Source organism: Polypterus senegalus, chromosome 5 (genome assembly GCF_016835505.1).
Source record: "Polypterus senegalus isolate Bchr_013 chromosome 5, ASM1683550v1, whole genome shotgun sequence".
Taxonomy (NCBI): Eukaryota; Metazoa; Chordata; class Cladistia; order Polypteriformes; family Polypteridae; genus Polypterus; species Polypterus senegalus.
This window is the reverse complement of record NC_053158.1, coordinates 38,960,052-38,987,947: the sequence shown is the minus strand read 5'-3', so window position 1 is coordinate 38,987,947 and position 27,896 is coordinate 38,960,052.

The window sequence follows — 27,896 nt, the reverse complement described above, 5'->3', positions numbered from 1 at the left end:
AAAAGCATTCAACCAAAAATGCCAGTCCAGCGCTCTAAATTCTGTCAACAGGAACAATGTAAATGAACATCACTTTTGGTTTCTGCTGAGAAGAACTTTTTGCCTCTATGCTGCAGTTTGTGTGGCATATTTACTGTTTGAGGTTGATGAACACCCAGGTCAAGAGACACAGACTTTCCTTCTTACCTTTTGCCCCCAAATAGGAAAATCCCTATTCCCTGTGTTTGTAAATGTCTCTCAAGAGGTACAGCAACAGTCTTGACATAGTTTATATTGCTTTTTTTTTTTTTTACTTTTATTGGCTTTAATTTGGTTTAATTTAGCTGTTTATTCTTCATGTTATATTTATTTATTTTTCTATCATATGTTCATGAGAGGGGTGGCACGGTGGCACAGTGGTAGCGCTGCTGCCTCGCAGTAAGGAGACCTGGGTTTGCTTCCGGGGTCCTCCCTGTGTGGAGTTTCCATTTTCTCCCCGCGTCTGCGTGGATTTCCTCCGGGTACTCCAGTTTCCTCCCACAGTCCAAAGAAATGCAGGTTAGGTGCATTGGCAATCCTAAATTGTCCCTAGTGTGTGTGTATGCCCTGCGGTGGGCTGGCGCCCTGCCCAGGTGTTTGTTCCTGCCTTGCGCCCTGTGCTGGCTGGGATTTGCTCCAGCAGATACCCCGAGACCCTATACTTAGGATTTAGCAGGTTGGATAATGGATGGATGGATACCTACTATAATCTGAGATAATCTTAAATCCAGGGAGCCCACTGTGAATGGCCCAAATTGGCCCCAAAATTGCAAATGTTGACACTGCAGCAAACAAATAGACAAGACTGAAGTTTAACTTTCAACATCTTAGATTTATGAGTTAAGGTTCAGGCATCTGGTTATGCATACTGCCAAGTTTCATGGGACTGGATGATGACAGCACAGGTCATGAACCATGTGAACCACAGGAGTTGTTGCTATAAGCAATATGGCAGCACTCACAAACAAATACCAAAAATATAAGTATAAAATAAACAATCTGAAATATAAATAATTATTGAATTAAAATGGTAAAACTAATTTCTACAAAGTTCCTAACACTGCATATTAACAAAGCTGTTAATAGGTGTTTGATTTTTTTATTATTATTGGCAATATTGTTCACAATGGATGTGAAGTGATAGATTTTCTTTATGTCAAGATAAACTTAAATATCATTCATGAAGATAAAATCAAAAAAGTGCAAACTTTTATAGAATGGTTTTAATGAACAGTAATTAGAAAAGAAGGAAAACATCACATTAATTGAATTTAACATTAAATATTACTGAAAAAACATTCAGCCAGTCACCAACAATCGTGTTTTGTGATTAGGCAGTCTCTTCTGTGAAGCAGATGATTTATTGAAAGTCACTAATGAATTAATTGTAGATATAAGAATATTCATACATCTTTAATGGAAAAACATAAATTATTCATGCTTGTGATTCATGGCATATAAAAATGTCTGCAACCGTATGCCATTAATTTACTCAAACAAATATTCGTCTCTTTCTTTTTTGCTGGACCTACGCCATACAGCAATAGTTATGGATGGCTTCTTGCCAAGTCAATCTAAGGTAATTGCTCTGAGGGTACATTTATATGCATATAATCTAGTTATTGTCTAAAGTTCTATCATATTTCAAAATTCAGCTTTTAATAAAAGGTCAACCTCTAAAGCCTTACAACAATAGTTTGCTGTTTAATGTGTCATGGTGTTACGCTGCTTAACTTGGGGAACGGCATGAGGGCAGTGGTGTTTTTGTATGAAAATTCTGGTGGAGCTACATGGAGCTGGGGGAAACACAGGCTGTCAGAAGGGGTGGGCCATCCTGAGAAACCATGCAGAGGGTGTGTGTGTTTGTGAGTTAGCAAGTCAGTGAGGAAAAAGTGAGACACCCAAGTCATGTCATTTTCTAAGACACTTAATCCAGACCAGGGTCATGGGAGGTGCTGGACATTATCCCACCTAGGACAGGGCATAAAACAGGAAGAAACCCTAAACAGGATTCCAGTCCATCACAGGGTAAACACACACATCCATCCAATACACACTAAGGCCAGTTTAGCATCACCATTTCACCTAACCTAAATGACTTTGGACAGTGGGAGGAAACTGAAGCACCCAGAGGAAATCCAGGCAGACACGGGGAGAATATGCAAACTCCATGCAGGAAGGACCTGGGATGCAAACCCAGTATCCTATTAGCCTATTTAATTGGTATACATTCTAGACATGGACTGTGACAAGTCCATTATAACTCCTAGGTCCATCTCTTAAGTTTCACTTTCAAGTTCCAGACCTCCTACTATGTGATTATGTCCAATAATTTAAATTCAGATGCATAACATTTGACATTTACGTAGAATAAGATTAATCTGCCATATACTCTATCTCCGGAGTCTCTAGCCTTTTTTCCCCTGAGAGCTACTTTTACAAAGTGAAAATGGCCGACAGCTACTCATGCTTTCTAACGTTTATTCTCATAGCTTATTTCAACCCAAACAAACTGAATAAGCTTGTTTTGCCTGAACATTTACAAAATGTTGGTGTCCACAACTCACATTTTGCATTAAAAATCACAAAAAACCTGCAAGTACATTTTGTATGTATGTATGCACTTTCTTGTGTATCTCACACTATTGAATTAAAACATGAATGCTGTCAAAACAAAACAATGCAATTACAAATACACAGATATTACTTATTCATTTGTCATTTTGTTCCATGTCACTGTTTCATTTCACATGTCCAGTTACATGGGTGATGTGTTTTTTAGTTAGACAGATGACTGGCACTGCATGGAGTCAACAAGAGAGGCAGGTGTGGTGGAGTGTAGCCTCTTAGGTTCACTCTTATGGAGTCATTTAAATGTTCATCTGTCAGTCTTGTTCTGAACTTTGATTTCATGACATTCATGTCAGACTCACAGAGGTATGGAGACCCAAACAAAGCAGACATTTTCAGAGCTGCTTGGTGAAAATTCTTATAGTTATCTGGCTCTACTAAGTTCCAGAAATGCTGAGAATGCTGTTGTGACTTTAACTGCACATTATTTTGAAAGTTTACTAATATATAATATATAAAATCCAATGTCTGTCTGTTTGTCAGCTTTTCATGAGAGAACTACTTAATGGATTTAGATCAGGTTTTTTTTCTATAATTTGCTTGAACATTCTGGTTGATTTTGCGACTTCTCTCATTTCGCCATGTATTAGAGTTTGCTTGTCGTACCGATTTATTTGCACGAATCCGAGATCCACATAACGGACCAGGGGAGGGGCCTTCCTCACTCACTCGCCAGCTTCGGGGCGTGTTCCTTAACTCCGTTTAGCTAGCAAATGAGAGAACAATTGAATTCAACTTTGTTTGATATTTAAAATAAAGTATTACTTAGGTCTTGATGAGTTTGAGTTCAGATACTCTCTTAAGTGTATTCCACATTGAAAAGATACTGTAGATTGCAATTCAGATTGTGGATATGATTTTTTGGAAAGCTCGCCTACCCCTAACTTGACTAATCAAGTTTTCTAATTTATGTAGGATTCATTAACTCTTTGGCGAGCTACTTGGAAAGGGGTTGCGAGCTACACAACGTGTTGGAGACCCCTGCTCTATCTGCTCAAATATGAATTCTTTCCCGATCTATCAGTAATAATTTTGTTAAATATAAGGTACCTGCCTGGCCACCAAGTTCATTGAGACCTACAAACTTAATTTTCCAGGACCACTTATTTAAAGGAACTAGAATTATAGCACTAGCTCTGATCCCAAAGGGATGCAGTGTTTAATCACATATATTGGAGAAATTTCCTTGAAGGCCATAACACCATACTTTCTGGTGCCTTCAACTACTACATCTGGTTAGAGAAAACCTTTTGATAAAGTACCTTTTAAGAGACCTACTTTAAAGTGCAAGAAACTGGGATCTATAAAGCAGTGTGAAAATTCAGAAAATAACCAATGAGGATTTTATGGTCTTTTTCTTAAGTAGCTGATGTCAAAAGATGGTTTCTATAGGGATTTGGTATTATGAACACTGCTCTTTCTAATTTATTTTATTTATTTAATGGGTCTAGTCAATTTAGACAATAATAGAGTAGGTACAATAAGCTGGTTACATTCTTAGATAGGCAAAAACAAAAATAAGTTCTGAAAAAAAAAAAACATATTTCCCAACAGATTCACAAAAACCCATTTAAGGTTGATTCCTTCCACCAGGAAATCTACGTATCTGTAATGCAAATAGTAGGTTGAGAAAATGAATGAATGGATAGAGGATTTGTCATGTTATTCAGAAAACTAAGGCAAGCTGAATTAACATTTAGAGATATCTCTATGGCAAGCCAAATTAACATTTAGAGATGAATGAAGAGATGAAAATGAATTTCAGATATCATAAAATGTAATTTACTTTTTGAGATATCTGAAACTCGCTTTGAGATATCTTAAAATAATTTCCTTCACATTTTGAGATATCTCAAATGCATTTCAAGATATCTCAAATACATTTTCACATATCTCAAAATAATTGTGTCTGCATTTCAAGATATCTCAAATGAATTTTCAGATATCTTAAATTAACCTTTCATGCATTTTAAGATATCTCAAAATCATTTCCTGTAAAACTGACTATTATTTCAATGGGACTAGTTGTTAATTATAAGATATCTTAAAATGTATTTGAGATATCTTGAAATGACCAGGAAGGGAAGTGATTTTGAGAAATCTGAAAATGGACAGGAAGCTTTTTTGAGATATCTGGAAATGTATTTCAGATATCTTGAATTGTATTGTAGATATCTGAAAATCCTATTGAGATATCTTGAAATAATTGAGTGTCCTTTTAAAGATATCTTAAAATGCATTTTAGATATCTTGAAATACATTGTTAGATATCTGAAATAGAGCACAGACCCATTTTAAGATATCATGAAATTAATTTTAGATATCTAAAAATGTATTTTAGATATCTCAAACAACAGTGAATTTTAAGTTATCTTAAATTCTTTTTGAGATATCTTAATTATATTTTGAGATATCCTAAAATAAGTTTCCACTCATTTTAAGATATCTCAAATTCATTTTCAGATATCTTAAAATAACTTCCTGTGCATTTCAAGATATCTCAAATATTTTTTGAGATATCTTAAAATAGACAGGAAGTCCCATTGAAAGAATAGGAAATTTTACAGGAAGTGATTTCGAGATATCTCAAAATGCACAGAAACCTATTTAAAGATATCTTGAATTGCATTTAAGATATCTTAAAATGCCTTTCAGATATTTCAAAATTTACAGAATATCATTTCAAGATATCTTGAAATCTATTTAAGATATCATAAAATGCTTTTTAGATATCTTAAAATAGATGCATTTTCAGATATCTGTAATTCAATTTGTGATATCTAAAATGCATTTCAAGATACTGTATCTTAAAATTCATTATAATTTCCTGCTCATTTCAAGATATCTTAAATACATTTTAAGATATCTTATAATAAACAAAAAGTCCCATTGAAATAATAGGCAGTTTTACAGGAAATTATTTTGAGATATCTTGAAATGCATTTAAGATATCTTAAAATGCATGAAAGGTTAATTTAAGATATCTGAAAATTCATTTGAGATATCTTGAAATGCAGACACAATTATTTTGAGATATGTGAAAATGTATTTGAGATATCTTGAAATGCATTTGTATTTGTATTGTATTGCAGATATCTTAAAATGTGAAGGAAATTATTTTAAGATATCTCAAAGCAAGTTTCAAATATCTTAAAAAGTAAATTACATTCGAAGTTATCTGAAATTCATTTTGAGATATCTCTAAATGTTAATTTGGCTTGCCATAGAAAACCAATTTTTTTGCTTTGTCATGTTAAAAGTCGAGTGTTTGTACTTTTAAGGTAAGAATGGCACCCTGTCATATTGAGGGACAAAGGGTGCATAAATGCAACAAAAATGGATGAACTGTTGGAAGGCATTACAATTAGCTAAAATAAAGTTAATCAGATTGAACAATCTATACAGATTAGTTTGTATATATTACTATGTAGTTACATACAGCACGTTGAATTACTTAGTAAAATGAATTTGGGATTGGTTGATGCCGAGAGACAAGATACTTTCTTTATCTCAGATGAAACGGAAGCTAAACCAGAAATCATTGTTGAAAACAACATCAAGGGTTTAAAATCAAAATATATTAGAAAGACACACACTGAAAACTGTACAAGCATTTGTTTATCCAAATTATGGATAATAAGTGTAGCATAGTGCCAATATTTAAACAATCATATAGATTACATCAGACATCGCGAGACATGGAACCACTCCCAAGTATGGCGTTTAGGTGAAGAGCCTATGAAATGGTGGTGATATGAATAACAAGATGGCATCTTGGAAACATAATGAAAATAAAATAAAAATACAAAAATAATACTTTCTTTGAGAGTGCATTATTTCTTTCAGGGCTGATGTCGACTTTTGTCAAAAGGAGGAGTTGACGATGGTAATCTGTGAGAAGAACAACTGTTATGTTTTAGTTGGACTCTTTTTGCCTGAAGGAACGTTAGATTCATTGGTTTGACCGAGATTTCCTTCGCTTGCGTGAGTAGCAAGGCACAAACAATGGCAAAAATGGGACTGACATCTGGCAAGAGATCAAAGCGAATATGTAAAGCAAAATACTCCGCAGATGACATTTTGCCTGTTATCTCTGAACTGGACTATGACTTGTTGGACTGTGATTTTGATACAAGTGATCAAAAACAAATGTGAGGTTCCAGCTTCAGCTGATTGGTCCCCAGCTAATTGTGGTACTGACAATGTTCACCAGGTAGAACTGCCACTTAACAATGATAAGAGGTAGAAACCACATTGCAATGCACTGCGACCGTGATCGCTGCTGCTGCCCCAGCCACATGAAGACAGCCTGGCTGCAAACCTGCTGCACATTCTTGGCAAACTGGCAGCCACAGTACGCAGCAACAGAAATTTTATGTTGATTTTTGCGTGAAACCATTGCTTTTCAGAAACTTGATTTTTGGAAAAAATATTCAGCCCTCAAAGAGTTAAAGCATAGGATAATTAGTATAAGTAACAAAACAAATATTTCAATGGCAAAACTATGGACAAGACTTATGTATTTAGAGAAAGCAGAGACTCCCAACAGACTCCCACCTTGTGTCCAAAGTTTCCATGAGAAGTTCCCACTGCCCTGATCCTGAACTAGATACTGAAAGTTAGTTGAAAAATGAAAGGAGAGATATTATAGTTTTAGATCAAATGATGAAGGATATCCAGTAAATATGGCAATGTGACAGGTGAGAGTTGACTTATTACCTATTTAATGTAAGTCCTATTAATACAATATAAATGAAGAAAAAGAAACATCCAAAAAGCAAGGGATCTGTAAATTCAAAGTGAAAAGCTGGAACATCTGTTCACTATTACCTTATAGTACAGTGGCAGTGTAAAGTAAAGAACATGCAAATATCTGCAATGGAATATTCAGCTTTGTCTGCTCTTAGCTGATTGCTTTCGTTGACAAGTTGCTGGTGTGCACACTGTGCTCACAGCAGGACAGCTGACAACTGTATTTTCCACAACCGGCTAATCTGATTCTTTTTCTGAGATGAACGATGGCAACTTGATTTTAATTGCTGAGCCTAGCAGCCTCTTCATGATTTACATAGCCTACACACTCACCTACCAGCTTGGATGCTTAAAAACTTTGAATAAAAGTTGGTTGTTGCACTGAAGTGTCTGTTGTTTAACTAATATTTGAGCTGCTTTTGAACAGTTAACCACAATTTTGATGTCACTGCACAGAGTATAAGGATTCAAATTTAATATCTTGAAGCCTACAGAAATAATTGATGAATAAAGAATTAAATAAAATTCACAAGCCATCAGCTTGATTGAATATTTTGTTCACATTTCCCAAAAAGATTTGCATATATATCACACTGGGAGGAAAGTGGTTTTCTTTCAAGGGCTGATGATTCGCTAACAAAAAGAACAAAAAGCACAAACTAAATTAATTCAATTAAAATCTTTATTTTTCCTTTTTTCATAATTAAGTTTTTTTTTTTCATTAGAGATTTACAGGAAACCAGAGTCTATCAGAGCAGCATTGGGCTCAAAAAGGAAATTCATCCCTATCATCTATCATTGACATCTTTGAGATGTGGATGAAAAAAAGAGTATCCAGAAAACAATGCAAGAATGCAGACATTGTGCCAACTCCACATAGGGAGTCCAGGAATTGAACCCATAAAAAATACAGCACCTATAACACCTAGGTCACTATGCTGCTCACTGTTTATCGCATTATCTGATGTTGTTAAAGTTCCTTTTGCCTGAGTGTAGCTCTTTCCATTCTTTTTAATCAGGGTGCCAAGCTCTGATCCTGGAGGGCCACAGTGGCTAAAGGTTTTCACTCTAACCATTTTTTAAATTAGTGACCAGTTTTTGCTGCTAATTAACTTCAAATTAATTGATTTGCTATTTAAGACAGGCTCTTTTTTAATCAGGGGTGAGCAACAGCAACCCTGGAGGGCTGCAGGTTTTGGTTCCAACCCAATTGTGAGGTAATTTATTGCAGATGAAGTACTTATTGCTCAAATGCCATTTTTCTGCTTAATTTTAGGTGTCTCAATTGTGAAAATTTTGAACCTTAATTTCTTATTTTAATCTTAAAAAGCAGCATTTGCTGTTTTTAATGGATCCTTGTTAACAATGAGATGCAAATGACAAAGGAACCAGCAGTTCTCTATCTAGCTTGTTTCCATTTACATCTATGTGTATTCTTCATGCACTATTTGGTTTAATAAAATACTCAGAAGGAAACTGAAGAGAAAGTGAAGAACTGAAAGTTATTCATCCATTTTAGGCTACAGATCATTTGGATGATATCCTTAGAAAGGAAAAAATCTACAATTTAAGAGTGACCTGACATTGCAGAGTTAAAACACTAATAAGTCATGGTATTAAATTTGACCTGTTATTGGCAAGGATTGTTTTCTAATTAAGCAACTGGGTTGGAACAAAAACCTTCAGCCATTGAGGCCCTCCAGGACCGATGTTGAGTACGCTTGGTCTGCATTTTGATAGATTGATAAATAGCACTTTATTTGTCCCCATTGGGATACCTAGCAATATCTTTATCAATATGACATATTTGTTTTCATTGTTTGTTAATAATGGTATATATTATGATGCATTTTACATGTGTTTCCACAGTTCAGAAGATTTTCTAGGTCTTTTTTCAATTTTTTTACAGCCTCTTCACTATTTACCACCTTAAATATTTGTATTACCTCTTAATTTCATTAAGTTTAGTAACTATAGCCAGAATCTGCATCAGTAATATAAATTAGAATAAAAAATAATCTACAGAGAGACTCCTGATGGACTATACTGATATCCCCATCCATGACAATTCTTCTTTTTACTGTACTCTTTGTCTTTTGTCAATTAATCATCTTGAAATTGAGTTTTGCGAGTTATCTCTAATAGATTCTATTTTCAAAATTAATCATTGCTGTGAAACTGTATTAAAGGTTTTTTGAAAGTGTAAGTAAAATTATGTGGTTTGATTAACTTTTATTCTAATTGCCGTTTCTAAAGCGACTAACAATGGTGTGGCATTATTTATTCTTAATCGACCAGTATAATCTACTTATCAGTGTTTTTCAGAATTACTAAGGTGGATGTATGCTCATTTTGTGTATAATGTTAAGAAACTGTGTTTTCAAAAAGCTTTTTCTGGTTTTAGATTCACTTCTGCATTTCAACTTTGATTATTTTTTTCTCGTTTTGCCTTTGCTTGTGGTGTGGTAAAGCTTTTGGTTTTATAACTCTGTACTTATTTTCTCCTGGGTACTTTTCAGATAGCCTTGCTGGTCATGTAGCAAAGTAGTTGTGACATACCAATGGGTTTGACTGTGGATGCAGGAAACAATGGGGGGGGGGTTAGGAATGCTAAGCAAGCAGATAGGCAAGACAGAGAAGCCCATTAGGTTGTACTTTGCCTCCTGCTACCCTGTGGACAATTACCCTGAGGTAAGTTGTCTATTCTTTTTAAAGGGAGCTGATGTTAAGGTCTATTTTGTTTCAAAGTTTTCCTTTGGCCTCTTAGACTAATGTATATTCATTCTGGGGGTTTGTGTGATGGAAATCCTGTTTCTATGATTTAAAATTAGTTTCAGTTTCTTTTACTTAGGGTTAAAAATATTTAATGTTTCACCACAATACCACTGTGTTCTTATGCGTGTCACCATGTAGTGAATGGTTTGTTGGCAGTAGTTGTCAAGTTGCCAAGTATAGCTCACCAGAACTGCACAGCATGTAACATCACCACAATGACAGTATGAAGGTCAGCATCATGCAATTCCTGGTAGCCCAGGATTACAGATTTGACTGAAATCTTAATGTGCTTTTAAAGAGATTTAGCATTGCTTGCTTTTGATTTTTGATTTTACAATTCTAATTACGATTTTGTTTAGTGTTTTTGATATCAACGAGTAGGTTTATAGATTTACCAATAATAAATGTTGACTTGCTTTCCTGTCTATGTTTCATCTTCTGACCCTTTATACCTTTAAATTACCACTTTCTCTTTTTGACGTGAACAGTTAAGAACCAGAGTTGCTGGCCCATGTAATGTCACTATGGGGAACTTTAGCAGGATGGCACCAGGAGTTCCCAGAGATATTTCTATCCCTGGACTTGATTCCTACCTGGGGTTAAAAACCCCTTTCGTTTACCAGACCTTTGAGTTTGGAGTAGGGAGGCTGGGGATAATGAAGGGAAGAAGCAAGAGAGACCAGAGAGCAGAAAGAGGACAGAAGGAATGAGCAAGGAAAGTGGACTAGCCATCCTGTGAGCAAGGACTGGTTTTTGTATTGTCTATTGCTTGCACATTTCTTTATTTTATTGTTATAATAAACATAATTTTCTTTCATATATTTTGGCCCCATTAACTTACCTTGGCTTGAAATTCTCCTCTTGAGTACCCCTTAAGTTCCATATCTTTGTGCTCCTGAGCATTTCTACATGTTGAGTAACTCCAAGACAGCCGTTTCGGGTATAATATGTTAAATTTAAGTTTACCTAATTAACTGATGGAATTTTTAAAACTTAAGTAGTGCCACATCCCTATTTATATGCCAATCCATGATATAGCTATAACTGTATTTACTGTAAGGAAAGGGCACAACTGAGCTATATGCCACTTCATTTGACCTAATTTTACTGTCCTTTAAATGAACAAATGAAAGATTTTGCATCTCCAGCTCTTCTCCTTTTTTATCAACATACCTTCTTTTCCAGGAAGAATTATTGTTTTTGAACAATTCACGAATATCCTTTTAGAAGCAATATTCAGAAATCCACCACAGTTCCATCACCTCTGAGTCTTGTAACAGTTAATAGGATTCTGACAATGGGATCTTAAATGATCCATAAAAATGACATTTTTGTAATATCTAATTTCCTTTTCAATGTAGTTTTACCAAACAATTTATCTCTGTGCCAAATAATAGATCTTTGGCTCATCTTCAACTGTTATACAATGGTACAACTAACAGAGTTATGATATATGGATTATTTTCAAGCTGGCTTGCCACTGTTTGCTCCTTTTTTGTTCTTTTGAATATATATCATTAACTTTTTTCACTTCTTCCTCTTATCATAGCTGCTAAGTACTTTTAGAAACCTGACACAAGATGTCTAAATGCTATATTTATTAGCCATCTGTTGACTATCTCGTATGCCATTCAAACAAAAAAATCACTGAAATGAAATGATCAGTCTGAAATATGTTCAAATAAAAAGTTATGTTATAAATGGAAAATTGTTGTCTTCATTCAGCACAGAAGCACGCAGACTATCTGGTATTTATTTATAAAAGACAACCATTAAGGATTTGCTCAGATTGCTAGTAAAACTATTATAAGACTGAACCCAGTGAAGTAGATACTGAAAAATATTTTACTACTTCAACCATGAAAAAGCTAGGATATTGAACAAAGGACAATTAGGTCCATCATAAATATTTTTTTATCTGAAAAAGCAGGCTTTATTTTCACTTCATCACAGGTCACCTAAAGTCTCTTGATGAATGAAGCAATGGACTTGTGGCAGTTTTAATGAGCCATATTTAAAAAGAACTTCTTTTTACTGTATATTAAGAAATTTATCACAAAGAGGCACTTTAATGCCGTAGGCAGTTCCTGATTTAAAGAATGTGCTAAACGAAGTGCATTTTAATGAAACAGAAAATCTCTGACTTATCATGGAGAAAAATGAGAACATTATAATTATTAACCACCATACAACCAAGAGAAATGTTGAAAACCAAATCAGATTCATTATATAATTAATTTCCATCATAAAGCAGATGCTATAAAATTTTGTTAATTAAAAGAAAAGGCATCCATTCTTAATAAAATAAATGTCAGCCTGTTTAGAAGTGTAATGTAGCATAATGTACCACTATAAATGTTTAAGTATTATTGGCTTGCACAGTGAACTTGTGAATAAAATGTGACCCTTGAAGATAAAAGGAAAAAAGGCATACAGCACGGTGCCACCTGGGAGCTTGTGGGGGCTTAAGCCACTCCTAGGAATGTCATAAAAGAAAAGACCCTCCATGCCTAAAATGGTTTTATTTAGTTTAAATATAAATACATTTAAATTTCAGTTGAAAATTTTGCCTGAAATTTGTTCTTTGCTCTTCGTGTTTCTTTTTATGCCCTTTAAAATATTTCTTACCCCCAACCTACAGCCACTTGTGTCACTTCCACTGAATGCATATAAAGAATTTTTTTTTCTTTTAAATATTAATATGATACTAAGATCCTGGAACAGTAGGAAAGCTCACTCCCAAATAGTGCAATGCTTTTGAATTGCTTACAATTGACCTAACATAATCTATAGCAATGCTTTTCTCTGACAGTTTGTGAGGGATGGAACTGTGAGCATGTAACATTTCAAGGGACTCAGGACATGGCCAGGTCACTGCTTGTATGGAGTTGTTTTCTGTGTATGTTTGCTTGGGTTTACTCCGGTTTCCACCCATATCCCAATGACACTTGCCTCACTGTATACTAATTTGATTTCTGACTTTAAAATGGCCCTGTATGACTAAGTGGACCCTTTGCTCTAGTGGCAACCCATTCCAACTCTGTCCCTGCAACTAAATATAAGCTACAGTTCACTATGATGCTACAATGAAAAATGAGATTTCATTTAAACAACCTGAGGAATGGATGGGTCAGTTGCTTTATTTCAACACAGTAGGATCATATTTCAGGGTCAAAAGATAACACAATATAACATTGTTAAAGTCTCAAAATGCAATACAAGATCACTGAGTATTGAGATCATCTTGACAGCAATGCAAGGTGTGTTGTAAAACAGCGTTTCTCAACCTTTAAGTATTAGCAACCCGAATTTTCATAACAGTTTTAATCACGCCCCCCCTTAACATTTTTTTGAAATGTATATGCATATTTTATTATACCCACTTAACTTTTATCGACATTTATCTAACTCTATATTTATTGTTCTAGTATCAGAATGTAGTTTTAGTTAATTTGTTTTGGTTTCAACAGATTTTTTTTCATATTTTTGATTCTTGTTTTCTTTTTTTGCACATTTTCGCGCCCCCCTTTTGTTACTTTGCGCCCCCCTAGGGGAGCCCACCCCACAGGTTGAGAACCACTGGGGTAAAATTCTGGTAATGCTGGTAATATATACAGCAAAAAAGAAAAAGAATATCAACAGCTGTCGGCATTTTGTTTAACAACATTTATTTATTAGCTGAGTGCATCAGTTGCTGCACACACATGTAGAGGCAGAAGCTAGGAGTGTCATGCACTTTTACTGTAACACTTCAATAAAAACAATTTTTTAATTACATTTTCATCAAAATCACATTGTATTTTGATTCTGTGTTTGGACTTTCATTGCCCGTGAGAAAATTTTGTTTCTTTCTCTCTAATAAATAAAATGACTTTTTAGAATGTTTGTCTCTGAGATTTGTTAATTGTCTTTGGAAAAGCTATTCTAACGGGAAACTGTTAATGTTTTAATATGAATGGGATATCAAGATCTCCTTTGTTGTTTAATGTGTTCCGCGGAAGATGTACTACATTACCTTTCTTGGATACATCCTTCTTTCTACAGTAATTCATGTGGTGGAAGACTGGACGACGTTAACGATTGTAAATATTCTTCGGGATATTGTAAGTTGATGTTTTCATCTTACGCATGATCAACACCAACTGTTTCAGCATAGTCTATTGATACGCATTTAACCAATTTGCCATGTAATCGATAGACAATGTTGCCATTAATTCTTTTGACTTCATCGTTTCTCTGTGCTAGGATTGTGTCTGTTGATAACCCTTCATGATGAAATTCTTCAATAAGATTTGGACATAATACGTCTTCTTTAATTGGGATCTTAAACTGAGGAAAATGTTATAATTTATAAGAGCTGAGAGAGCAGGGACTGTGTCTGTCAAAAGCATTCACACGAATTAAAAGTGAGAGGACCGTGTGCGTGGTTGAATATGGTTGAGGGGAGGGCGTGACTTGAAAAAATTATATAGCCAAAGTCTCATCTCGCAGGAATTGAAAAAATCTCTTGAAAAAAGTCTTGTCTCGTCTCAGGATTTTTTTATATAATATAGAGATAAGACTGACTTCAAATGTTAAAACCAAATAAACTGTAATATAGTTTTTTGCTGTTCATACTAAGCAGACCTGAATTAGGTCCCCACACAGTATCCTCTGCACGAGACTAAACAGGTTTATTCTCTGAGTCTGTCAGAATATAACATGTCCTTAAATCCCAGGATGCACTTTGTTGCGCTGCTCTGAAAATTCAAACCCAGACACCTTAAGGTATGAGGTAATGGCAGTCACTTCTTCACCACCATGTTGTCCTTACAACAAATGAAAATAAAAAGTGAATATTATCTGGACCCTGAACACAATGAGAAGACTTCTTTACAAATAAACTACTTTTAGGAACACTAACTAATTATCTTTCAGAAACCTTAAAAATAGCTGCCCTTCTGTCCTTGCTAGCTCCATTTCTGGTCTTTTTCTGTCTCCACCTATTCCATCAACACTAGATAATCTTGTTGACCACTATAACACAGCCCATCTGTCAGTATTAGATAAAGCAGCTCCTTTAAAGCATAACGAGGTTTCATTTAAGCACTCAGTTCCAATTCAGAGTTACCGTCTATGAAAGCAGCTGGCCAACACCTTGAAAGAATCTCATGTAAGACTGGCCTCACTGAGTATATGCAGTCTTCCTCTGACCATCAAAGGGCTTACAGGGATGCACTAACTGCAGCCAAGAACACACATAATGGCAAAATAATAGAAAGTGGCCATGATAACCCAAGGGTTTTGTTCTCTTTAGTTAATAAACTACTTCAACCTGCATATGGCCCAGTCAACTCCTCTATTGAAGTCTAAGGAAAATCCTCCACTTTTTCTGCAATAAAATTAAAGACCTAATAATTCAACTAATATAAATGCATAATTCATTTATATCTTTCCCGGTCTTCCCAGTCCTTCCAGCTCTTTTTCTTAATTCTCACCAGTCACATATGCATTTGTTAATAACCTGCTTTGTAAGATTAGGCCTACTACCTGTGTGCTGGACCCCATCCCTGCCACACTTTTTAAATCCTGCCTTCATGCCATAATCCTGACTGCTACAACACTAATAAATACATCCCTTGACACTGGCTTTGTGCCAGTCACTTTTAAAATTGCTTCTGTAACCCCTATGTTAAAGAAGTCTGGCCTTGATTCTGACAGTCTTAACAATTTTCAGCCTATTTCTCACATACCTTTTTTATCAAAAGTTCTTGAGAGTGTTGCAGCATCCCAGCTCACCAATTACTTAACTTCTAATAATTTGATGGAGCCCTTTCAGGCTGGTTTCAGGGCACAGCACAGCTGTGAAACTGCTCTGCTTTGGGTAACTAATGATTTGCTTATGGCAGCAGACTCTGGACAAACCATTCTGTTAGATCTTAGGGTAGCATGTGACAATGTCAGACATGACATTCTACTGTCCAGAATGGAGAACATGCTGGGTATCTCTGGCACTGCCCTCCAGTGGTTTAAATCCTATCTGATTGTCGGGCAAGAGTTGGTTAGTCCCAAGGAGTTCCTCAGGGCTCTGTCCTCAACCCTCTGCTCTTCTGTATCTATATGCTTTCCATTGGCCATATCATTCATAGCTATGGACTGGGTTATCATTTTTTGGCAGATGATACTTAACTCTGTTTCAGTGTTAAAAATGAAACTTCATCAGAGGTTTATCAGCTTACAACATGCCTCAGTGAAATTAAAACCTGGATGGAACAGAATTCTTTAAAATTAAATTGCAACAAAACTGAACTCCTGCAAATTGGGACTAAAGCACAACTTAAGAAAATGAGCTCCTTCTTAGTTACTCTTGATGGTGACCTCATCAGACCTTCTACTGATACCAAGAATCTTTGTGTCATTTTTGATTCCTCCCTTTCTTATTCCATCCACATAAACCAAATTAAGAAACTTTTCACCTCTATAACATATCCTGTGTTCGCTCATTCCTCTCCTTTTCTAATTCTAAGAAACATGCTTTTATCACATCCCACATCAATTATTGTAACTCCCAACTGGTGGGTGCCACTTCTAATCTTATGTCACATCTCCAGTTAATTCAAAACTCTGCTGTAAGAGTCCTAACATGAACCAGCAACAGCGAGCACATAACACCCATCCTGCTTTGCCTCCTCTGGCTCCCTGTGTCTTACAGGATTGAATATAAATTTAAATTATTAACCTACAAAGCTTTAAATGGCTTCTCACCAGACTACATCAGTGATCTTCTCCATCACTATGCTCCTGTTCGCCCACTAAGGTCTTTTGATTCTGGCAATCTTGTTGTGTCCCACAGTAACCTGCACTCTGTGAATGAAGGGCCCTTCAGCTGTATAGTGCCCAGACTTTGGAATGACCTTCCGAAAGTAATTTGATCAGCTAACTCCTTTCATTCTTTTAAAATACAACTTAAAACTCATCTGTTCAGGAAGGTTTTTATCTTAAACTGACATTCTGCTCCTTCTTTCAGTTTACCTCTCTGTCCAAATTCTCAGTATAATTTGTGTGTGTATTATATCACAAATGATGTTATTTGTTGTGACAAATTAGGGCTTTCTTGACCCTCAGACCACTCGTCAGACACTAGGTAAAAGTCCAGAATTATTATTTATTAGAATAATAATGTGCACAAAACACCCTCCTCTCCACAATACTCATAAATAAATCAATTCTCCAATACACAATAATCAATCCTCCTCTCCCAGACGCATTGCCACCCTGCCACCCAGCTCAGCTCGTTTGTCTGGGATTTCCCAGAGTCTTTTATAGTCTGTGACCCGGAAGTGCTGCTGAACCCTCAGTCCATGTGACTTCTTAGCACCTCCAGGTCAGATCAAAACTCTTCTTTTTCATCCCGGAAGCACGTCATTCCTTCTGTCCATGTGACTGGGACGTACTTCTGGTGTGTAGGGAAAATAGATGTCCTTGTGCCTCCCTGCAGCAACTCCTGGCGGTCCCCATGGTAGCCAGCAGGGCTGTGCATAAAAACTTTGTTGTCCATAATTCCCTACTGGCATTCGGGGCATCTCCATGCTTCAAGGAGGGCTCCATCTAGCAGCCTGGGGGTATTGGTCGGGATGAATGACCGGCCATATCTCACATTGTTCAGGCTTTTCTTTTAGTAGTGAATCTAGTATTTTACTCTGGTTTATTATCTTTTATTCTGTTTAATGCTTTGTATCCCCTGTATCTATCTGTTTTAATGTTCTATTCAGGAAACATCTGTATTCAATATTACACATACCTTCCGCTTCTTTATGAGACTCTGTGAAGCATCTTGAGCATGGGAAAGGTGCTATATAAATAAATGTATTATTATTATTATTATTATTATTATTATTATTATTATTAACACTGTCTATGACAGTGAGCTTTACTGTAGAAAAATTGAAAAGTGAAATGGAAATCATACCTGTGGCATACCATATTGGTGTTCAACATTTTCAAATTTTGTTCTCATTTTGTTAAAACAAACCCAAAAACTGAGTGTGAATGTTTTTCCTTTTGTGAGAAATCCTTGATTTAAGGAGCACTCCAACCCAAACTTTTTTTTTTTTGGCTATTTTAGCTCACACATTTTATAGTGATGACTGAGAAAAACTTTTATTCTCATATTTTCATGGAGAAGTAGATCAAACATTTTTATGATAAGAAGGCAGTCAATGATGAGTAATGCTGAACAACAGCAAACAATATCAAAAATATCAATGAAATCTCACATTGCTTCTGTCTTATAATCCACATGTCAGTTATCCAATCATTATATCATAAAAACTTTTCTGGTTATATCGTAAAAACTCTTGAATATAAGTTGAGAGACATTATGCTTAGACTAAATAATGCAATAGTGGGACTGCACTTGGAGTATTGTGTGCAGTTCTGGACATTATTCTACAAGAAACACATAGCAACACTTAAATCTGTGCACAGGGGATCAACTCAGTGCACCCCAGGACTTAAGGACACATTGAACTCTGACAGACTCAGAAAATTAAATCTGTTTAGTCTTCACCAGAGGAGACTTTGGGGACCTAATATACATACTGCTGCTGGATTATGTGAATTTCCCCTTGGGATTAATAAAGTATCTATCTATCTATCTATCTATCTATCTATCTATCTATCTATCTATCTATCTATCTATCTATCTATCTATCTATCTATCTATCTATCTAATCCGGATCTTCAAAATCCTCAAATGCATTAATAAAGTAGATCCAGCAGAATTCTTTTAACTTAATAGTGAATCACATATTGAGGACATCAGTAGAAATTAAAGGTAAGCACATTTAAGACTGAAGCCTGAAGTCTCAACATGAATAGTTGTGGGAATCTGGAACAAACAACTGAAACATGGAACTGAAGTAGAAACCTTGACACCCTTTAAGAAGAATCTGAATGAGATATTGGGGCAGCTTTGCTATTAGGTAAACAAATGAACTTGATGGACAGAATAGTTGTTTGTTAATTTTCTTAGGTTCTAATGTATGTTCCTATGTTGTCACAACCTGCAAAGTGTATGCATGTCTTGCCAAAATATTGCTAAATAAATGTTACAAAAAATATGCACTACACAAAAACAGAAAATGTAATTTCATGGGGCTGAGAATTTTAAAATTAATGTCCACCACTTTCCCTCATTCATGGGTTGTGACCATATGACTGAATAACTAACGTGAATTTTTTATATTGTTTGCTGCGGCCCAACATTGGTCACCATAGACTGTCATTCTGTCATTAACTTTTTTTTATCCATTAAAACTTTAAATTATTTTCTTTTTCTGTTGCCACTACAAAACACTTGGGTTAAGTAACATATCAAGATATAATTTTGGGGTGGAATATTTCATTAAAAGTACTGAATTTGGAAGTGCAGTATCATGCTGGTCATACACCCAGTCCTTGTATTGTGACTATGTAGTAGAACTCAATCAATTAAATACTATTTTAACACATGATACTTTTATTCAGTCAAGAACAAAAACTAAAGTGGACTAATAAATGAAAAAATGTTAAAGTCAATAACACTGAGATGTCAAAAATCAAAGAATCAAGATAAAGTGAGTCAACAAAGCCCAATATGTCCAAATACATGCAAGATTCAAAGGAAAGGCAGCAACTACCACCCCAAAGGTTTACAAGATATCCACAACCTTGTAATAATGCAGTAGCATCACAAACCTCAGCTTCCTGTTGATGCATGCTTAGCTATGGGCCATTACTATTAAAAGGGCAAAATGCCCAAAATTGTAGTACCAGCAAAATGCAGAAAGGATTTGAGCAAACAAATAATATTGAACATATAAAAATAAGTCAGAAATCAAAAGACAGCAACAAAATAAATGGGAAACCTTTGTCAAAAACATTCAGACATTCAAAAAAAATAACAGTTTTCAAAGAAGACAAAAGATTAAATTCGTTAGAAACCCCATTGTTACACTTCTGCCTATTAATGTTATTGAAACTTAAAAATATAGTTGTGTGTAGCTCTAGGTTTGCTAGTGGGCAATAAGTCCCTTAAAGAAGATGATCATTTTATATGGAACGCTCTTCGTCAGTGACTTCAAGAACCACATGACCCATTATGGTTATAAGGCTGTATTAATTGGGCTGATAAACTACAATAATGAGTCAGTGCACAGGAATGAGATAATCTGTGTATTGTGTAACAATAACTTGAGTGTGTCTACCCAAAATACTATAATTATTAATCTGTATCCAAACAAACAAGATTGGATTGTCTCTCCACTGTTCTGCTGGTTTCTTGAGAAAAGACTGTGATGTTTTTTTGCATTTTTTCCATGACGACATCAAAGAAGGATGTTGTTCTTTCTGTTACCAGATCCTCCAACTTCAGCTGTTCAGATTAATTTGTCAGCTTAAGACGTTGGGGAATGTGTAGTAACCGTGGATGCTATAGGCTTTGCCCCACCTTTTCCTTTGTTTCTGTTGAGTGTTATCAAAAAGTGTTAAAATAGAAATTTCTAGAAAATTTTTGAAACTCCTACTTAACACTACAATGTTCCGGAAACTTCTATTAACTGCTAGAATGTTCTCTATTTTATTATTTTTTTAATGTTTACTAATCACTTAGCCAATTAAGAACCCCACACAAGATTGGATATGTAATAACAATAGAAATAAAATGTTCAGAATGGAGCGACCAGATTTTCACAGGTAAGCAAGCCATCCTTAATGGACAAAAACAAGCCTTACGGTGAAATGATTTTACAAACATCCACTCTTTGCATTGGTTGTTGACCACCCTATGGGTCACATCTCTCTATTTTATAAAAAAAATCCTAGGACGAGACGAGACTTTTTATCCTGGGACCAGACGTGACTTTTTCAGAGAGATACTTTCAAGTCCTGCATGCCAAGAGATTTAACCACGCCTGGGGACGGAAATAAAAAACAAAGAGTAGATGACAAAGTAGAATGTCGTAAAGAGGTTCCAAAACATTGGCGCAATACATATACAGAGCAGGCTAGAGATAATGAAAGTACTAAAATTCGAAAGTCTCAAAAAAATGATAGTAAAGATCGCTATAGTGCAAACAAATGGAAATTATTACTCGCTGAAATAACGGAACAGTGAAAAGAGATTGAATATATTGTTCGGGTTTAAACTTTAAGTCGGAGACTTGTAGATCGTCTAGTTCGCATTGTCGTCAGTGAAAAGTAGTGTTTCTTCACAATGAAGAAGCATATCCGTGAGATTTAAAAGATTTGTTGTTTGGTAAACGTGAAATCCACATTCGCGAGTGGCAGAAACGTGAAGTGGCTGGCGCGTAGCGCATGCCAGGGGGTTGGCGAATGAAGCGAGCAGGGGGTGAAGCCCCCTAGTAAGAAGAATAATAAAGGATCAAAATAAACAGCAAAGATATAAATAGTTTGGTCTACATACATGCTTTTTTAGAACCACTGACAAAGCAATATTGTTAATTGAGATTCTTATGCTGTACTGAAATCATATCAAACAATGACATGTTCTAGTGTCCAGCAAGTTAAAAGGAACACTTTTGATTTCAGATTGTTGTAAATGTTACTTCTCTTTTACTACTGAAACTCCCAATTAGACTTTCAGTCTGACAGTGCCTTTGATATATCCAACATCGCAATGTGAGATTTCAATATTATAGGCATTAACTGAGCTTTTCTTTTACTGTTATTGAGTTATTTATTTATATATATAGTTTTTCATTGTTCTCTGCTGCACTCCTCATTTGCTTATTACTTTCTATGTTTGCTTGCCTCACTGCAGTGTTTGTAATTATGCAAGCTGTGAGATGTGCATGTGCTGTCATCTTCAAAGTAAAGCTAATCTGCTGTACTTGTTCTTATTGCTGGCAGCCGACATAAGCAGCAGTTGAAAGAGGCAGGTATCAGTAGGTGAGTTGTCAGTTTTTTCCTGATGATTTGCAGGAATTGTTTGATGCCATCTTTGTGGCTTTCTTTGCTGCATGTTTTTGAAGGAATATTTCTTCTTATTTGGGTCTCCTCTTGTCTTTTGAATTCCGGTTACAGTTTCTTCCTCTTTATATTATTACATTTATTTTTATTGTGTCTGTAATGGTGATTAAAAATGCTAAGAAATTAATTATGCAAAGGAGAGATTACCTGAGTTAAGACCTGCACAAACTGTACTTGTTTTCTAAAACACTTTCTTGGTAATATTCTTTTGCTATTGTGTATTTATAATATCTAGCATTGCTATAATTGTATACCATATCTTTTAAGAATAAGCTAAGTTTGAATTGGATATTTTTATGACAATTAACCATATATTTGAAGTGAAAAACTTTAAAAGGAAGGCAGGTTTTCTTCACTGGTATGAATAGCTGTTCTTTGATCTTTGTCTAACCTCCCAAATCCCGAATCCTCCCAGTGTCTTTAAAAGTTTCTATTAAGTGTTCACTCAGGATGTGAAATTTTTATTTTGGGGGTCTTGGGGGAATGAAGCTGTCACTTCTGAGATAGTGAAACAACACCTCTGGGGATGAAGCTGCTGGTTCTAAAATAATATTGAAAGCTCCATCTTTGAACTAACCTGCCATTTTTGATAGGATTTATAGAAGTGCTGTATTTGAACACGAGTCTACTTCACTATTCCACGCGTGACTTCAGAAACATGGTTTTAGATACCCACCCACTATATGGACACACTTCTGAAGTATTGAGTCCATGTGTTTTACTCAGACCTATTGTCACAGGTGTATAAAATCAAGCACCTAGCCATGCAGTCTCCATTTACAAACATTTGTAAAGCAAAATGTGTAGTCCTGAAGAGCTCAGTGATTTCAAGCATGGTACTGTGATACTGTATGATGCCACCTTAACAATAAAACAATTCTTAAAATTTCATTCTGGCTAGATATTCCACAGTCAACTGCAAGTGGTATTATGGGAAAGTGGAAGTGTTCAGGAACAACAGCAAATTGGAAGACCACATAAAGTCAAAGGGGTCAACGACTTCCAAGGTGCTTGGTACGTAAAAGTCTCCAAGGCTCTGTTGATTCAATCGCTGAAGAGTTACAAACTTCCACTAGCATGAATGGTAGCTTCATGGAATGGATTTCCAAGGCCGAGCAGCTGCATTCAAGCCTCTTGTCAACAAGTCCAATGCCAAGCATCAGATGGAGTGGTGTAAAGCACACCACCACTGGACTGTAGAGCAGTGGAAACAAGTTCTATAGAGTAAAGAATCGCGATTCTCTGTTTGGCCGTCAGATGGGCAAGTCTAGGTTTGGAGGATGCCGGAAGAACGTTACTTACCGAACTGTGAAATTTGGTGGAGGAGGCATAATGGTGTTGGGCTGCTTTTCAGGGTTTGGGTTAGGCCCCTTACTTCCAGTGAAGGGCAATCTTAATGCTTCAGCATATCAAGACATTTTGGACAATGCTATAGAATGAATGAGCACAAATTCCCACAGAAACACTCCAAGAAGAACACTCCTTCCAAGAAGAGTGGAACCTGTTATAGTTGAAAAGGGGAGGGCAACCATATTAAATGTATGTAATTGAATGCAATGTGTTAAAGTCCCTACTGGTGTAATGGTCAGGCATCTGAGACAGAAAAACTTTTGAATTTATGAGCCTCTGTGGGGGTTTGGGCAGGATGAGTTTGGAAGTATGAATACCCTTTACTCTTTCAGGAAGAACGCCTGAGGGATGAAAGGCAGGTTTTAAGAGCCTCAGTGATAATAGAACAACAAAAAGTCAGATGATAAGCTGGCTAGACAGAGAGACACAGGACTTGTCCACACAAAATGCATACATTTGTCTGTGTTTTCACCTTTCATTCAAACTACCCATTTTCTACCCTTAAACAAATGATGTCACTTTCGGTTCCGACAATGATGTCACTTCCGGTCATGAAGACGTCACTTCTGGTTCCGGTGACGTAATTTCCCATTCTATTTGTTAAAACCGCCAACTTGTCTCAATGCAAGTCAGTTCTGTTTTGGACTCTGTTCTATGCACATCGTGCTTATTTCAAATCAAATTTTGCAGCCAGGAAACAATATATGGGTGGCTGCCCCAAACCTTTATGATGTCTATGACTCCTTATTATGACAATACTTTTCTTACCTCTACAGACAATTCTTTACTTTTATGTCTTTCTTCCATGCTGAGTGTGGTGCACACAGGAGCACAAAATACAAGTAAAGTCACTATTTCTCTATTTAAACTTGCTGAATATATAATTTGTCTCAGGTGATTTGGAATATCAACTACAGCAGCATTACATTCTTGAAATCCAATTATTTCTTACAACTTTTAAAAAGCCCAAGCAATTTTGTCAATACTTTATTTGGGGTTCTATTTGAATTAAGATTTTTTTTTCCCTCCATATTTATTGTGCAAATAAATGAAATACATATATGGAGTCTTTAGAAAAGTGATCTGTGGATCTGATACAAAGGAATTAGATTTTTTCAGGAATAGTGTCCCCAAAACACTTCCCTCGATAAAAAAGTATCTTATGAATTGCATTTTGTCAAAAACCTCCTAAAACTCACGGTCTTCAAAATATAAATAGTGGATAATATAACATTATTATTAATCATTAAAGCAACTAATTTTAATCAATAATCCAACTCAAGATTATTGGGGTGGCTACAGAGTCAACTGCGGCAGCATCAAACACAAGGCAGCAGCACACATTGGCATTAGTCCCAGTGTCAGCTCATCATGGGGTCCTCTCATACATAAACCAACACTCACTTACAATTTAGAATAGACAATTAATCTACATACTTTTGGGGTGTAGAAGGAAAACTAGAGTAAAGCAGAATAACCCAGAAAGACACAGCATAGCAATGCAAATAGCATACAGAGACTGACTGGGTTGCATGATTTGAACCAACAGCACTGGATACAAAAGACAGTGGCACTTACCATCTTGCTTCCTTAAAAAAAAATAGGTTATTTAAAGGTTGTTTTCATTCTCTCAAAAAAAAACCCCAAATCATTCAGTGTAATGTGAATTTTATTGTAACAAAATGAATTTTAAAAATGTATAATCTTAAAATGTTATTTGTTGTAAGAATGTCAGTAAAATATCACCAGCAAAAATACTGTTGTAACATTGTATAATTTTCCCTTCCCTAAAAGCAATATGCATTAGAACATTAGAAAAACTGTGACAAGAAGTGGCCATTCAGCCCAACAAGCTCATCCATCCTGTTCACCTAGATTGTCTAAAATAACATCAATATGATTTATGAATTAAAATCATAAATTCGAAGATGCCTAAAGTCCGACTCTCTACCACACCACTTGGTAGCTTATTCTATGCTTCTATGTTTCTTTACATGAACAAAAACTTTGTAATGTGTGCAGAATCTGCCCTTAACAAGTTTTCAGTCATATCACAGTATTCTTGCTGCAGAATTTATTTTAAAGCAACTACTGGGATCTACTGTATTAATTCCTTTCATAACTTTAAACACTTCCATCAAATCTCCTCTGATTTTATTTAAACTAAATTACTCCGAAGACTGTATTTCCATCTCCTTCCTATTGCCCTTCGGAGGCATCCAGAATGTACACACACCCCCTTGTAATACTATTCTTTCACCATTGCTGGCATGCTGGGTTGTGCCAGTAATGCCACTTTATATTTTTGACTACTGCAATACTGCTAGGACCTGTACCTGTCATGTGAAACCCCTCTGTCTTTGTCTGCTCCTTGCCCACCACCCAACACATCACACCATCTATTCTATTGCTAAAGCATACTTCTGTTTAAAAAAAATGCATTTCTGAGTGCAATCGCCAAGCAAATTACATTTTGTTAAAGCAGTATTGGAATGAACCAAAGAAAAAAACAAAAGGGAGAATTACATTATAAACTCTTTTGAAATTTTTAATATTTCTGTCAGCACAGGATTTGATTTAATCCATGACATGTATCTTCAGAAGCTTTTAAAATGGCTACTGTCTATATGCAGAAGTGGATGATAATACACAACCACAATTAACTTCATTTTGCATGTTTTATCCTTCTGACATGGTATTCCTGAGTGAGGCATTACAGGCTGATTACCATTACTAAGCTGGCCCAATTTAAGCTTGAAGTTGTGGGGGCCTATGGTGAGCATGTTTTAGTGTTTTCTCTATCATAATGCTACATTAGTTACTCTAAACAGGTAAGAAAGAGAAAATGTTCGTATGCATAGGCATTACCTCTATGAATTCATGCATTCATACATCTTTCTTACTTTTTTATAATACATTTATTGATTTTAATAATTGCATAACAGTAAGTACATGTAAATAAGGTACTGTATTCAGTATTTCATCTTATTTAAAACAGATCACAGATTCCCTTGCCTACCCATACAGAGAAAAGAGAGGAAAAAGAAGAAAGTCTCAAGTGTAGAAAATGTTAGCCTGCTAAGTACAGCATGCTCATTCACTGAGGTTAACATTAATAAATGCTTGCCACATTCTCAAAGAACTTATGAGGTAAATTAGATTTTTTTCTACATTTAAGAAAATTAAGGCATCATTCTTTCATTGTATTTGAAACCTAACTAGAATTATTAAAATGCAGAATGCCAAAAAATACAATAAACAATATAAATAAAGTACTGTTGCCAGCGGAGAGGTTACTTCAGGCATCAAATACTCATTTGCATTGGTTTGAGCATATTACTGTATATTATTCATTATATTACTACTTTAGTTTTTAATCAATCCAGCCATTCATATAATACCCTGGTACATTATGAATCTGTTGCATTTATTTTTGGGCAACCCAATCCAATTTTAAAAATTCATATACAGTAATACTGCAAAATGCATACACAGCATGCATTAAAATATCAGTTTTTGAATATTAAGGCTTCTGTTGCAGTCAAGGCAGATGATTTTCCAGAAGTGCTACATCACAAGATCTGCAAAATAAATCATTAAAAAAGGAGAGGCTAAGTTAAACGTGAAAATAAGTAAACTGCTAAACAAAGCCTAAAAAAACATGATTCCAAAATCTTGACCTAGTGGCACAGCTTCACTGCCTGTGTTTATAGTTATCAGTAAACCCCACCTAACTTAAAAACATTGTTTTGAATATAGATTCATAGATAAAGAAAGCCACAAGTGACAAACTCACTTATGAAGAAAATCTATAAACCAATACAAACTTCAGAAAGAAACATGCAGTTCACACAAGGCATTTCACAAAAGTATTTCTTACTTACTTTAAGATGGTTAAGTACTGAAGACATCACATTAAAACATTGATGCAGGAGGAGTTGTTCTAGAAAATTCAAAATATTTTTTGTAAATTGTGCTCAATATCATCTATCTTAAATATCTGAATGGTTTTCTATAAGGAAATCAAAGATGTCATGCATTTAAAGGAGCCTAGCAGGAGAATGAGGTCTTTAATCATACAAGTCCCTTTCTAAGGCAATATGATACATATATAATGAACATTGCCTTACAATGTTATATATTTTAAGCTGACCTCAGGTCCAATACTGTTTTGAGGTCCTACGCTGCAAGTGCTGTATTAGGATATGTGCTGACCACTGAGTCTGGATTCCACTGTGTACCAGTAGAAGACAGTAAACATAATTCAGGTTGTGACGGCATTTTGTAGTTATCTGAGAAAGTAAAGGCACTGCTCAGCTTCCTTGATGATAATTGAGATGTGTTGTGCCAATACTGCATCA